General features: G+C 40.7%; 1 long non-coding RNA gene across 2 annotated transcripts in view; it reads left to right on the top strand.

Annotated features, from left to right (window-relative positions):
- The first annotated feature begins 9,479 nt into the window (after positions 1–9,479).
- The window catches only part of LOC104696581, a 31,691-nt gene continuing 26,763 nt past the window's right edge, over positions 9,480–14,407 (top strand). For both annotated transcript variants that reach the window (XR_005604250.1, XR_002048051.2), the window contains exons 1-3: positions 9,480–9,621; positions 13,257–13,448; positions 13,797–13,849. This is a non-coding gene — a long non-coding RNA (uncharacterized LOC104696581). The remainder of the gene's footprint in view (positions 9,622–13,256; positions 13,449–13,796; positions 13,850–14,407) is intronic.

The raw sequence follows: 14,407 nt of genomic DNA, 5'->3' as shown, positions 1-14,407 counted from the left end.
AGACCTCAGTGTTACCATGTGGCGCTGAGGTTTTCAGATTAAGATGGGAGGATTAAGGAATTTTACCCAGCAATTTGAGATGCTTTGTTAAGAATGGAGGAGATTTGAGCTGCTTTGTTCTTAAACCACATGTTAGTGAGAAAGCAAACAGGCACTTAATCCTGACAGACAGCAGAACTTGACATCAGTTTGGCCCCTGAGAGGTGACCAGGAGTTCCCCATGCCCAGCTAAAATGGTAATTTCTTCTTTTTTTAGGAGTCTTCTGTGAATCCTCACGCTCAGGGCTGCACACCTCCATGTAGTGCGCCTCACCACTGTCAGAGCCTTGTGCTCCCCAAAACAGGATAGCATTTAAAACCCCACACAGAAGGTGCCAAAATGGTTGCTGAATAGGGCTCAAATATGTTCTAACTTAAGGTCATGTCTTTAGTCTTAAACAGGACCATGCCAAGAAAAAAAGGAGCTGATAATTTTCCTGTTTGGGACTTTGGCTGGTTTCCTGTAACAATAAAAAAATAGCAGTCGACATATAGACAGCTGAGTATATACATGCTTGTATACTGCCCTCTGACACAAATGTTAATGTCTTATATAGATCTTCGAGGTTCTTTTAAACATCTAGTTACATTTTGAGGTCATGTCCTCAGAGGTCATTGATGTAAGCGTATTTGTAGAAAGAAACAAACAGCTCATTGAATTTGGTTTCCCATTTTAACATACATCAGTGAAATTAAATACGCGACGTTAGAATGTCTGGCAACAAACCCATTTTCTGATGTATAAAATTTGACTTTTCCCCTCTGTGTTTATGTCATAGCTAATACACAAAGATAAAGTGCATATACTATGCTCTGCATATTTACTGAACTTTGGCAAGTCACTAAGAGTCAGTACTCAAATCAAATAAGAACCACCCGATTTATAAAACACTCTCCTAAACTAATTTTATTATATTAAAAAGGAACTCTAGGTTGATACCAAGCCAATCAATAACTCATGCTTCCCACTGTTCAGCAAGTATCAACTATCCCTTTCTAATCTTTGTGTTTTGCCACCATTGCAAACCTGGTGTGAACAGCTGCCCTCATGTATTACTTAAATAAACAGTGCAAATGCACCCAAACAGGAATAATCTCTGTACATGTTTATTTTCTCTGCAGGCACTGAGTATCAGAGCATCTTAGCTTTGTAAAGGGATCTACTCCAGGTAATTCAATTGATATTCCAATTTGTTTATCCTTGATTTGTTGCTGGCATTATTTTTTTTTCTGCATTATTCTTCTGTCACCTATTAGCCTATACATTCCAATATGAGTGAAAGGATTACTTATACTGGGAAAGCAGAGTTGGCTTTTTTTCAAATGTTTCTAAAAGATCTCCCATCTTCCTCCCAAGACTGCATTTGTTTGGGAATAGTCCGTAACCTGTACAGGGATGATTTAAACGCTTTTTGCTGTCCCAAATTTCCAGAGAGCAGTAGGAAAAAAAAAAAAAAAAGTTAAGTTCAGGGGGCTAGGAGGCTTGGAAGGGGCTAGGAGGCAAAGGAAGACTTGACCTTCCTTTTAAATTATCATACGAAAATTAAAGAGGTAATTTATATATTCAAGAGTCTTATCAGTACCACCATTTATTCCTTGTAAACAGCATGGGAAACCTGGCAGTGGTGTAGCAGGATCTGAATAAGAGAATAGCAATTTATTAATTCCCTTTTAAAGACTAACAGAGTTCCCAAACACAGCTTTGGCACCCTGCTTGATTCAGTTGCTTCATGCTTCTATGAAGGTTTATTGACTATATAAGGATCAAATAAGGGGTAAGCTGAAATCAGAAACACAGTATTCATTCATTTAACTCTGCTATAGTAGAGTAAATTCAGGGTGACTCAAGGGACACAATGTCTTGTAAAACATATGTACTTAATATAAGGGTCATAAAATTTATTAAATTAAAAGCTAGGTTAAAAATAGGAAGAAAATTTATGCTGCTGTCTAAACCAGCAATAATTTCCCTTTGGCCTTTCCCTTTCCACCTAATATGGGTTCTAGGTTTTGTTGGGTTGTTTTGTTCTTTTTTTTTAATAGTCAACTGGTAAAATCTACATTGTTCACAAGTGAATGCAAGTCACTCTACCATGTGAACTGGTATGCTGACTAAAGAAGAGGAGGTGTGGCCAGCTGGGAGGATATATTGCATCAGGGTTGACCACACATGAAAACCTGTAGGTATCCATTTATTATTTTGGAAGGAAGAGTCAGTTGCTCCAGGCCAACAGAGCCTTAAGGCTGACAAAACCAAAAATTTCTCCATTATCTTTCCACAAAGATGCCCCATTTCTGGTGGCATGTCAGCCAGGAGCCTCCTTCCCTAGTGATTCAATCATGGGTTGTGTGAGAAGACCTTCTTATGTGAATCTTGAAGGGTTACTTGAACAAATGCTCCAGGGACTGTGAGGCACGGAGAATCCCCTCCTGTCCTTGACAGATGTATCATCAAAACCAAAGTGCTCAGATGAAGTCAATGTAATTATCCTGCAGTCCTGCAGAATGACAGCAGAATTTAGCTCCTTCGATCAAGACAACCATTTTCTATTAGAGATGTTGGGGAGGTGGGGTGGAAATAAAGTGTTGTGACCTAAATCCTCCTCTCTAACCTCTAAGAAATCAAAGTGATGCTGGCCATCCTTGACTCATGACACTAGCCAGACCATTCCTAACTGAGAGCTCTGCAATGTTTGCTCAATGGCGTAAGTTGTTACAGAAGGCCATGAAAAGCTTGTGTGTGATAGAAGGCCACCCTTTTTCCGTGTGTTTTTACACCACAGGATAACAAAACCAGCCTCAATTCCCATCCCCTGTGTGCTATGAAGGTTTTTTTTTCCCCTGCATGCTGTTTAAACACTTCTGCGCCCAAATCTGTCACCCATGACCTCATTAAGTTGCATTTAATCACACGGGGATGCCCATCAGGCCTAACCCCATCATTTCCTGAGGAATTTTCCCCTGATTTACTTAATAGCTCTCAAACACTAAGCGGGAGACCTCCGGGTGCTGTTCCCTGTGCATGTTGGGTTACTGGCTTTCATACTGTGTTTTAAATAAACACTGTTTTGCAGGCACACTTGTTTTGAAAAATAAACTTCTGGGCAGAAAGAGCTAGTTCACATCAGAGCCAGATTGGTAGCGATTTGGCTTTCCCCAGCAGATGGGAAGAGGTCAGGCTTTTGGTTTTGGGGGCGTGGGGGTGGGTAGGGGGAAAGAAATCACTCTTCCTTAAAAAGCATTTCACACCCCCCAGGGAGAGGAAAAGCCTGAAACCAAAGTGATGGCTCTTTATGGGGGTACTTTGGGAAGAGGGTATGGTAACAGCCCTGCAACGTGCCTCCAATGTGCATCTCATTCTCCATCTCCAGGGAGTGTGACTTTGTCTCTTCCTCACCCTTGTCTTCTGCTGGACACTTATTGGTCCACAACCTTCATCCTCTTGTCAAAAGGCTTTTGGAAGGGTAAAGGCCATTGCCCTTATCCTGTCTATCCTGCCAGCTTAGTTACCTATTCCTCTGTCCATGACAAGGTTTCACTTCTGGGATGGGAACCATGAAGAACGAGGGAGGTTTATGTCCTCTTGGGTAAGGGTATTCCGTGTGATTAAAAGTTTTGTTTTCTCCCTAAACTGAGGATGTTTTTAGGGAGGCAAAAGTAGGAAGGTTGGTGTGTGTCCTCTGTTTCTTCTAGGACTCTTGATGTGGTTATCACAAATCATTAGACACTGGGAGTAACAAGACTCCTTTGACTGCAAGTTCCACAATGGGCTAACCATGGGTGGACCCAGGCAGTGGTGGCAGCTTGCTGGGACACCAGTGGGACAAGAAACCACAGGGTTGTTGCACTAATCCTGAGCTGGATCTGGCCTACTTGAGGTGGAGCTGCTCAGCCTGGAGGGAAGCCTGTGGTGTTAACAAAATGGTTGTCTGAGAAGAATGAGATGAAGATCCTTCATGCTCAGTCTGATTTTGTGCATATGTATATACACACATCTATAAATATGTGCACATGTGTTTGTTGCCTAGTGGTTTGCTGCCATTTAGGGGAAGGAAAAGTGCAACAGGAGGTTCTACTTTGAGGACCACTATAGTGCCCTAGTGTTGTATCCTCTGATCTTCCACAAAAGACCCCAGTATGGTAGCACAGTGTGCAGCCAGTGAAATTACTGCAGGTATTTTACAGAGGGAAATATTTACCCCATGCAGTATCTTACACATTATGTGGCCTTCCTCTGCGAGAGCTCAGTTTGATCATCGTCTCTGAGCAGTACCTTGTCCTGACATTTGCAGAAGATGTATTTTAGAGCTAACCTTTCAGTCCTGCTGATAGGATCACAACATATTCACCATCATCATGTTTGTGGCTCTTTCTTTCTTTTTTCTCTACTACAGAGCTGTGCCACTGTGGTGGATAAATGGGAACCCTCCCCTATCCACCACATTGTTGTCTTCTCTTAAATTATAGAGACAATTTATGAGGTGAATGAGATGAATGACATCCAGTTATTTTCTTTGGTCATTCTCCATAGCCAGCATTGTCTAAAATTGCTACTGAAGTCATGCCCATGCTGCCGTGCATCGGGAGCAAGTTTGGAGTGGCAGTCCCGGTGAAACCAGGTGGATGGCATGGGTGCCTTTATGTTTTTCAGATCAGAGGCAGCATGTCAAAACAAGGTGTTCAAAGGGAGGCAATCCCTTTGCCTCCTTTGAGAGCCCTGTGGCCAGGCTACAACGCAAATCATTTGTCCGTGGGAAGGGTCACCAATTAATTAGCAGTTTTATTTTTAAAAAAATTTAAACTGGCAGCCCTTCTGAAATTTAAGCACATTGTTCATGGTGTAATTATAGATGAAATATTAGAGAAGTGGACTAATTACATACAATGCACTTGAGCCCAATTAAAATAGCATCTGCAGTGAACGTAGGGGTATTCTCTTTCGCTAATAAGAAATACTTTCTTAACAACAGAAAATAAAATAGCTAAATTGGATATGCAGTTGAGATTATAAATATCCTATTAGCATATAAAACGAGGATTAACCTTATTTAATCACTGCTTGCTTGATCATCAAAAGTCATGTTTCACCTCTATAATGTAGCTGTAGCCTCTTTGAAGCAAAAAAAGAGCAGCATATTAATAAATTTAGCTAATTAGGTGCTTTTTCTCATCTGCTCAATGGAGCTGGTGGAGCAAACCAGCTGCCCCTAAGCACTTGGCTCTTTCACATCTTAAAAGTTTAAGCTCATTTCTAGTAGACACCTATTGATGAAGATGCAGGGTTTATGCAGATTTGTTTGTGGGGTTCTGGCCTGTATAGCTTCATGGGTAATCATATCAAGGAAGACTTTGAGCTGTGAAGCTGTTGGAGAGGAGAAAAAAGATGAGGATAAAGAAAAGGACTTAAATTACAAGTTTTATCCTCTGCAAAATAAAGTTCTGCCTTAAATATCACCATGTGAGGGCACATTCTAATTTCAGTCACTCAGGAGGTTGGAGCAACTTGGTTTACCGCGGGTCTGTCACCGCCGGTGTCCCTGAGAGCCAGCTGGCGCTCAGAGGAGGCTGCGCTCCCGGCGCGGCGGGGAGAGGTGCTACCCGCCAGCTGGCGACTTGGCTGTGCAAAAGCTGGGCAAGGGGGCTGGAGCAGCGAGTGAAGTAGTTTGACCTCCAATCTCTTCTATAAATATTCAGCTGATCCACTATGCACAAAAGGACACAAGCTCTGAGCAAGAAGAGGGTTTTCAATCCATTATTTTGGAATATTTTCTGTCCATGTCCTGTAGGGAATGAGTCCTGAGGTATTACTGCCTGTTATATCTGAGGATCACTTGGCAGATTTCAGAGCTGGCCTTATTTACAGAGCTGTTCTGCCTCTGGCTCCATCGCACCATCCTTCCGTTGGGTCTGTGTGTGGCAGAAAATAGAAGTAAAGCAATGGTGGGGCGGGAGCAATCCTATGAAATATGGGCATAGTTTGATCTAACCCTGTGCAGCTCTGCTCCCTGGTTGTGTACTGTTTCCATTAGTGCCTGTGTGTTTTCCTGGCATGAGGGCCAGCGGCTGATAGCTTGCAGAAGCTGAGTTTTAAATGTGCCTGTTGACATATTCCCAGAGGAAAGGCTTGAGCAATACCATCATCTCTGGGCTGAAGAAGGGCCCTGCAGCACTGATGGCATGTGTTTGAGGGCTAGTAGCTGTAATATGGGCTCGTGGCTCCTTGGCTAAAGGTGAATGTTACCCCCCTGTGACTTGCCTTATTCCCAGGGACCATTTCAGCTTTGATTTCAACTATGTATGTTCAGTTTTGATCCAAGTGTGGACCCAAACCCAACCAAAATGAGCCCAAGACTAGTCTCTCAAAATACTTGATACGGCAATGCCTAAAATGAATAAAGTGATTTTCTCGGCAGTAGCAACTGTGAAAAAGAGGATAGAGGCACAGAAAGTCCCATATTTAATTGTAGCTCATCTTTTGTGATTTGTCTCTACCAAGCTATGCTGAAGCATCGGCTGCCTCTGTCCTATCCCTAGGCAGAAGTGTGAATTTTCCCCTCGCTTCCACAAATACTAGTCAAGTGCACCGAGGGACGGTGGTTTTATTTATCGTATTCAAGGAGCCACAATTGGATGTTTCACAATAAACTGGGCTCAGCCTGTGATTTACAGTAATGGGGAAAAGCACTCTGCTGGCATGGCCCTGGTGTTGCCAAGTCTTGTGATGGTTGCAATGATTTTTCCTTACTGCCACAGAGCCTGGAGCAAAGTGTTCATAAGCGTTTCAGCTTGCTTTTTTTTTTTTTTGGTAGTGGCAATGGAAGGCTTTGTTTTCTTGTATTAAGAGCAGCCTTCCATCCCTTAGGGCAGAACAAAAGAGCTTGGAAGCATGTTCTCAGTGTCCCCACAAAGACTCAAAAGGCAGCATGAATTTTTTTTATTTTTTTTTAAAGGAACCCCCAATTTGTTTTCCCACGATTGGTTTAAGTCACTCTGGCATGAGTTCATATCCTTTCTTGCCTGATTCATGGAGACTGGAGAAGGGCAGCAGTAGCAGAAGCAGCAGCAGCTACCTCCACAGGGCAGGAGGTGGGGTGACGCTACCAAATTAGGTCTGCAGGGGCGTTTGGAGCTAATGGGGTAGACATACACCTTTTGTTGCTGCTGCTCCTGTCTTTAAATCTTATTATCACTTACATTTTTAGGGATTATACCCATATTCATCTAACCTGGTAGAAGAGGGTTAAAGGAACCTGAAGCGTAAATGTAGCTCAAATTATTAAAATCAATCTTGTGGTGGTCCTATTTCAGTTCTTTTCAAAACTCTCCCTTCCAGTGACTCCTGGCTGTGGCACAGGCCACCTTCTCATTTGTAGCCTGCCACTTTCCCCCTCCTCTGCTTTTGGTGCTAGAAATCACATTCAACTAAACACTTCAGAGAAACACAGGAGGCAAATTGAAAGTGACTGGGAATAAAATAGATTTTGCCATGCGGGGGGATTTGAGGTGTTATACTGTAGGGGAGGGCTGTGGGTGAAGTGACTGAATCCAGAAACATATGGAGAATGGAAATGTCTGTGGGTGATCGTAACATCAAAAACATGAAATGAAGTCAGCTGCCGTGGTAGAAATGCAAGTTCAGGGACTCCGCTGCAAAGAAATGAAGGAAAATACAAGAGGGAATGAGAAACATTTTTCTGGCTTTCATGGCTATTCATATGGCAAGAAACCTCTCTTTGGGCTCTGGTTTTAAATCGTTTGTGTTTTTTTCACTGATGCTATAGCCTTAAATCATGGTAATATTCCTGAGCATAGAAAAGATAACTTGGGGACTCTAGTTTCAGTGACAGGAGAATTAAACACTGCTTTCAATGTAGCTGCAGCCAAAATCCTGTCTCTTTTTCCTCCCATCCTGAGCATTGATTCATTAGGCAAATTCAATATTAACATCAGCTTCTTGCCTTGTCAGGTGGGCCAAAGAGTTAAACCAAAACGAAGCTGGCAGTTGACTTTTATCCACTTACATCAAATTAGAGGAACTCTCGGCCCTTCATGTGTTCTTATTCCCTGAAAAGAGAGAAAGTTTGGGAAATCTAAAATCCCCGAGTGCCACAAAAATGTTAGATTTTGGTCTGATTCCCTTCAAAGAGATCATTCATCTCGCTTCCCACTTAGCCATCAAAAATGAAGTGGCCCGATTTCCAGAACCGCTTGGCAGCCAGCAGCTCCCTTTGAGATTTTTCTCCTGCATGCTCACACCCTGGAGCAAGAAGAGCTACTGTCCCTTCTGTGCTGTAGAGGGGAAAAATTTTGGCCGCTGCATTGAGATGCCTAAATTGGGTTTAGAGGTAATTTGCAACCCTAGCTCTGACCACTATGATTGGTTGTCACTTCTCATCATCCCCTCCAGATCTTCAGGGGTGGTTTACACGGCAATTCAGCTTCAGCTTCGAGTTGCTACATTAGGGGAGAAGGGTCCCGTTGCGATGCTGGATTGTTTTATGGGGGAAAGCAGAAACCAAGATGCTTCAGTGGGAGGGGGGAGAAATAGGTCTTTCCAAAGAAGATCAAAGGAGGCAAAAGGAGGGGACTGATTTTCAGCAAGAGGAGAACAGGGCTCATCTCACTGCCTCTGTGCTATCATTCAAGGCTTGTTTTTGAGACCCGTCACACAATTTCTCCTGCAACAGGACTGGGGGGGGGGAGTGTGGGGAGAAGGACTTGGTTAAATTGTAAATGAGTATTTCTTCAAGCACTCTGAGGAATTATGTTCTTTCCCCGTAGAGCCTATACATTATTTTCATGTAGTTAACAGGGCCTCACATTTCCTGGAACTATCAACCAGACTTTAATTCTCCTCACAAGACATCCCTTTAAAATTGTGAAGCTCTCTTAATCAACCTTTGTATCAGCGGCAAATTTGCAGTATGACCTAATTTGAAAGATGTCTTGAAGTGCTGACTCAAAGGGTTGGTGAATAAAGGCCAGTCATTGCCGCTGTGACACTAATGTGATGCAAAACAAAATCGAGTTGCATCAGCTGAACATTAGTTTGCAAAAAATATTAGTGATTGAAGCCACTTTCTGGTCATCTTTTATTTATACTTATGAAATTTATACTTCTTGGGGTCTGAAACGGCTCTAAAACAAACTTCTGGAGGAGAAGCACAAAGAGACTCTTAAATGGTGAAAAATCCCAGTCGGATCTATACATCTAAGCTGCATCATTTGCACTTCATAATCTCCTCTCTTTTATAGAGCAGGAGGCAGACACATTATTTTAGAACTTTTATTCAAATATTTATACAGCAACAGATGAAAATTCTCATCCTAATATGTCTCTTTGCATTTTTCAATTACATTCCAACTCTTTATCTTTTTTTTTCCCGTCTCTAATTGAAATGCAGACGATACTCCTTCATTCTCTGGATAAGTAACTGTCTCAAAATGACTAGCAGTTACTTTGGGACTCGAAGAAATAAAAAGGGAAGAAGGGATTTGGGCCAGAAATTTTATGGGGGAAAAAACATCCCTCACAAAGCAAGAAAACCCCATAGTTTTATTTAACATCTCCAAAAAGAAAAAGTGAGTATAAATTATTGAGGGGTTTTTTGCTATGATTTTATAGGGGCATTGTTTCAATTCCTTTTTTCTTCTTTTTCCCTTTAGCTTCTCTTTTTCATGCTTTCTTAAGGAAACTTATTTGAACTAGAACAACCTGGCCAGAGAGGAGCAGAGTGCATTTCTTTACCAGTTTGTCAAATATTGGCTACTAATTTACACTCTGAGGAGTTACCTAAGAATCAGGGGTCTAGGGATGAACCAACTCAGCAGAACTATTTTTCCCTGCACTTTTTTTAAAAATTATTTTTCTTTTAAATTGAAATATCAATAATGCAAATCATCTAATATGTGCTGATAAAACATCTATGACTTTCCACTGAACTGGCTGAAAACCAGATACATACACACACAGAACAAGGGAGACAGGCTATTAGTTTAAAATTTAGAGGACCAATAAGTTTTTGATAGCAATGGGTTACTGTGCTAATGATTATTTAACTTGCTTCATGTAGGGTTAAGTACGTATGGCTATGTAAAGTGCAGCGCCTTATTGAAGTGAGACACTTTTGCCTCTGAAATGCTATATTCAAAGCAGGGGGAGGAAAGCAGCCAGATTATAAAAAACAGTTACTATATGATGGCAAATTTCAAGCAATTGTGAAGCAGAATCCGCTGCAGTTAAAGAAGTAAATTTTGCTACTGAGGGGAAAAGAACCCAAACAGCCATACACAAACCCAAAATACTTCTGAGTGTCCTCTCTGCTTCTTCTTAGAAGCTATTTCAGTATGGCTGTATTTATTGACGGGTGCAAGCACAGAACAGGGAACACGGCTGGAGGTTTTACCTTGCTGGTTATTCTCCTAATTATTCTCATCCTTTCTCTTGGTGTGCCTTCTTTTCCTATATTTTTTTAATTTTATTTTCTTTTGCTTATCATCAAGATGTGTATTATCACAATAAGACACTGTGGGATCTGGGGTTTGTTTGTGTCTTTTTGAGCTTGAAGGGACATCTTATTATATACATATTATTTAATATTGTACATACTATTCAAGAAAACACTGATCATTCTTTTTCAAGTATAAGGTAATGCCACTTCTAAGTTAAAAAAAGGGTAAAAGTAGCAATAAATGTTGGATAGCCTGTAAATGATTCACAAACCTTTTTTTAACTCCAGCACCCTTCAAGTACAGTATGTTTGTGTTTTTTATGTTGTTTATTTTGTCTTTCTAAAGGGATTGCACTTGCTAACCTCCCAATTTTGGGTTATTTATTCTTTATGTGGCTGACTCCTTAACAGTGTTGCCATTTGTGAGTATTTTGAGTCCTTCAGCCCTCCTAGGAAGGTGTAGGTAGGAATGCTCTAAACCTTCTAGTAGTTTCCTGTGGGGCGAGGATGGCAAAGTAATGGCTAATGATCTGAAAGTTAGCTGGAATTCGGAGACAAATACCAAACATAATATATCTATATACCTATATATATAAAAGAGATTTTTTTTTCCTAAAAAAGAAGCAAAAAAAATGCAATGAAAATTTATGACCTTAACATTCCTTCAGGGTCAAGCAATTTATCAAATTCTCTCACTTTCTGGTTTCAATTACACAGCTATTGTGGAAGGAACTTATTTTAGCAGGTTCATTTGCCTCAGTAGGGAATACAGGACTTTGGCCTAATGCTTCACCTTTAGTGCAGGCCATTTGAGCCTTAGAACAAATACCAATCATCACTCTTTTGAAAAAAAAAAAGTAAAAAAAATCTGCATCGGTATGGCCTATTGGAATGGGGTTTCTGTCAAGGTAAACGGTTGTCGGCAATGACTGTGGTAGAGTGGCGATAAATCCCATTTTATTGCTGAAAAATTCCAGCTTCTCTCCATGCCTGACAGCTCCCCACATTCTCGTACCCATTTGGGCAATTTCTGTACTATGTCCATCTGGTTCTTATTACCTCTCAACCTGCCAGTGTCTGATCCAGAAAAAGTGCAGGTCAAAAACAGGGGAAAGAAACCAAGGTGATGGACAAAACAGAAAGAGAGTGATTGAGAGACCAAGTCACGCTTCCTGTTCCTCCCTCCCCAGCCAAAAAAATACGGGTTTGAGAGGAATAAAAAAATTTAAGGGAGGCTATTAGCTTAATTATAAAGTTGCTGTCCATGTCCTTAAAATACAAAATTAAATAAGTAATAATCCATATGCTCCAAGCTTTGGTATTGCCACCAAATATTTGCCCAGGACACTGATGACATCTGCCCGAATAAAACCTTTCTGGAGAAATTGGAAAAGCCAAGACTTTGAATCCTTAAATCTAGGAGTCCTGGTGTGACCATTTCACGTGCAGCCTTTTTCACTGTGCCCTTGGCATTCGGGAGGATGAGACTTGTCTCCAAAGGCTCATTTGGGGGGTGCATATTGTTTCAGGAGAGCATAATTAAGTATAATTAAATTGCAATTTGAAAAAAAACCAACCCAAAGTAAAAGTTAAGCTAGCTTCTTGATAGAAAAATTAAAAGAAAGGAAAATCTTTGTTTCCATGCAAGTTTTTTGCATACTGCTGAACCCAGACCTACTTTAGAAAGCCCTCAAAACCCCCTACAATAAGCAGAGGGAGCTTTTGACAATTTTTAAAAATTTAAAAATCAAACAAATTAACCCACAACAACTGAACTGTCAATAAGTCAAACAAAAAACCCATGGGAGCACTTGCTCTCCTCCCAGCTAAAGCTATATTGTGTGGCATTTGTCAAAGGAGCCCCTAGTGCTATCAGGAGACATGCCCTGATCCACTTTCAATCTCTCCCTTCAAGGGAGCCTAACAAATTTAATTGCAATTTCTGTATTTATTCTACCTGAAACACCTCATTTCCCACCCAAAATGCTGCTCACTGTACCTTTTTCCTCCACAGATCATCACTACTCAGGTCCTCATGTTAGCTTACACAGCCTCTTCCCACATTCCCTGAAGATGCAAGAGAAATTAAACCCAACTTTTTGGAGCTAAAACTTCCTAAAAATCTGACTGAATTCCAAGCAGCAGAAAATTCAGAGTGTTCCCTACCATCTACTCTGTGATCCTTGGGGAGGAAAACTCTTGAGCATCCCACATTGGGTGTCTCATAGATGGTAGGATTTGCTGACAGGTGTAACAGTCTGGTCTGGCACCAAAAGGCTGGAAATTGTGGGATATATTAGGAATTATGTTCCCATGGCTTGTACAAACCTGTTGGCTCCCAGAAGCTCAAGATGTGGCTCTAATAGTGAACAAGACACAGGGGTACAGTTTTCAGAGGAGCTGGAGGAAGATGTTGCCATTGAACAAGGAGACAGGACAGAGAATGGGTAGGAAGGAAAAGGTGGGGAGAGTTCAAGATCTTGCTCCTGAACGGGTCACCTAAAAACACAATGTGCAAAACGTGACATCCAGCTCACCACCTGTCCTTGCAACTTCTCCCTCTGCTGCTGGTGCAGCCATTTAAAATAAGAATTTAGAGGAGGTTGCTTTGATGGGAAAAGTCATCTTCTCTGTTACCTTTTGGTGTCAGTAATGGCACTGAGAACTCTGACCCCCCAAGCTTAGGATTTGCTTGCATTTGTCATGGATTGTAGAGTTAGATTTTTAAAAAATTATTATTTTCTGCATGTCTTTTTCTTTGTTCAGTTGTGGGGGGAGCACTGTGCAGATTTAGATACCAAGAGTGTGTTTTGAGACATCTACAAAAACCTTGGCTTGATGAACCACTCAGCCACACTGCTTGATTTGCCTGCAAAGCCATTGAATACAAAAGAGGCTGACATGAGGGAAAGCCCCAACTTCAACAATAAAAATATGTCAGCATGAAAATGGTTAATGGTGAGTATTATAGCTTCAAAAGAGCCCATTGGCTACCCCTAAAGGATGCCCTGCAATTGTTAAACTCATCAGATGCAACTACCCTTCCTCAGCTAGCCCTTACATTTGTCTGGCTAAAAGTAAAAAAATACTATAATAAATCGGTAACATATGTTGCCAGACAAGAATAAGTGATATAAATAAAGAGTCAAGAGACATAGCCCCTCAAGAACAATGTGTAAAGATTTAAACTTCCAATGTATTAGTTAAGCTAGGAACATTTTAGGAGGAACTTGAAAGTGGTGTACTGTTTGTTTATATCATTCCTTCTCCTTTTTTTTTCCCCCCTCTCTTTTTTCTTCTCTTCAGATTGCATTTTAAATCAAAATGTTCTCCATGACTGACTGCTTTGCAGCACTAGGGTAAGTCCCATTTTTCCACAGCTTAAACAAAAAATATGCCTAAGAAATCTATGCCAGAAAGGCGTTTTATTGGGTTTTGGCTTAGGAAATAAGCACAATGTTGTCGGGAAGACATCCTCTTTTTTTTTTTCTTTTTCTTCTTCTTTTTTTTTTAATCCAAATGTAGGAAATTGTGCATGTGCAAACACAGCTACTATGCTACTATCAAGAAAGCCAATTCTCTGTAAAGGTGACATGTCTCCAAACTAGTAATATATTAACAGCTGCAGCATTAAAAAAGAAAATATAAAACCAAATATGCTTTGAGACTAGGCTGGATGTTTTATTTATCTTTTTCTTTTATTGAGACATCCTTTGAAAAATGGCATAAAATAAATAGTTTTACAAAGCAACAATATAATCAATCTCTAAATGAGAAGATAAATCAAGGATTTCATTAACTGCTGGTAGCCAGTTTAAATTGTAGTCTTGTCCATAATGTCTATCTATCTATGTATGTCCAAGTTATATTAAAAACCTTTAAATGGCTTTGTAATATCAGCTACATCTAGCTATTAT

This window comes from Corvus cornix, chromosome 3 (assembly GCF_000738735.6).
Source record: "Corvus cornix cornix isolate S_Up_H32 chromosome 3, ASM73873v5, whole genome shotgun sequence".
Taxonomy (NCBI): domain Eukaryota; kingdom Metazoa; phylum Chordata; class Aves; order Passeriformes; family Corvidae; genus Corvus; species Corvus cornix.
Note: the sequence above shows the minus strand (reverse complement) of the source record. Positions and strands in the feature narration are given on the sequence as shown.